Source organism: Cydia pomonella, chromosome 25 (genome assembly GCF_033807575.1).
Source record: "Cydia pomonella isolate Wapato2018A chromosome 25, ilCydPomo1, whole genome shotgun sequence".
Taxonomy (NCBI): Eukaryota; Metazoa; Arthropoda; class Insecta; order Lepidoptera; family Tortricidae; genus Cydia; species Cydia pomonella.
The window spans coordinates 11,284,526-11,285,318 of NC_084727.1; positions in this window are offsets into that span (position 1 = coordinate 11,284,526).

Sequence of the window (793 nt, forward strand, 5' to 3'; positions counted from 1 at the left end):
TTACGAGAAGGTGTCGCCGACCAGCCGGACCGGCCGCGTAAGAATGTATGCTTTCGAATCTTAGCTGTATACTTTTGGTTTGTTTTCCTATATAATTTTACTTGTTTAAATTATTATTTTTGTTGACATGTAGGAAAAGTATTGTATGTGTAGCCGACGTGTCCGTCCACTACAACATCGTTTAGCATGTAGATATAGAATAGCTTATTAATAATTAGAAATAGAAATAGTTTTATAACTAGAAAATAGAATACGTAAATCCATTTTCGTAGCAACGTAATAAAATAACAGTTAGTTCTCGTAAGCCGGACCCCGTAAGGTTGCACTATGTTATTGTATAACCTGAAACCGTTACGGTCGACTATTGTTCAATGTTCACTCATTAAGTTCCGTAACGTTATTGTATTATATTTGTTTATTAGGGTTCACCTCCGCAGAATTTCGGCAGAGTCAAAGAAGTATTGTCTATTTTATTGTGTATAATTAAGCGTAGTTTTAGTTGCGTGGGAAACTTTCGGTACCGTTACACCGTTATCAGGAGATAGTAATGTTACCTCAAAAGGACCAAGGTTACGGTTATACGCGTCATTCCCTCGCACGCACTCGTTCGGTAAACGTCAACCTCCTGAGTATCGTTACGCTAGTAGAGCAAAATAGTGTTGCCTCTAGTCTAGTTAAGCTTTCACGAATAAAATAATCTTCGACGATCAAGATCTATCTTTAAGGAGTATTTCCCTCGATACCAAAACACGCATTACCTAAATATGCAACGTTGTATAAGTAAGTCAAAAAC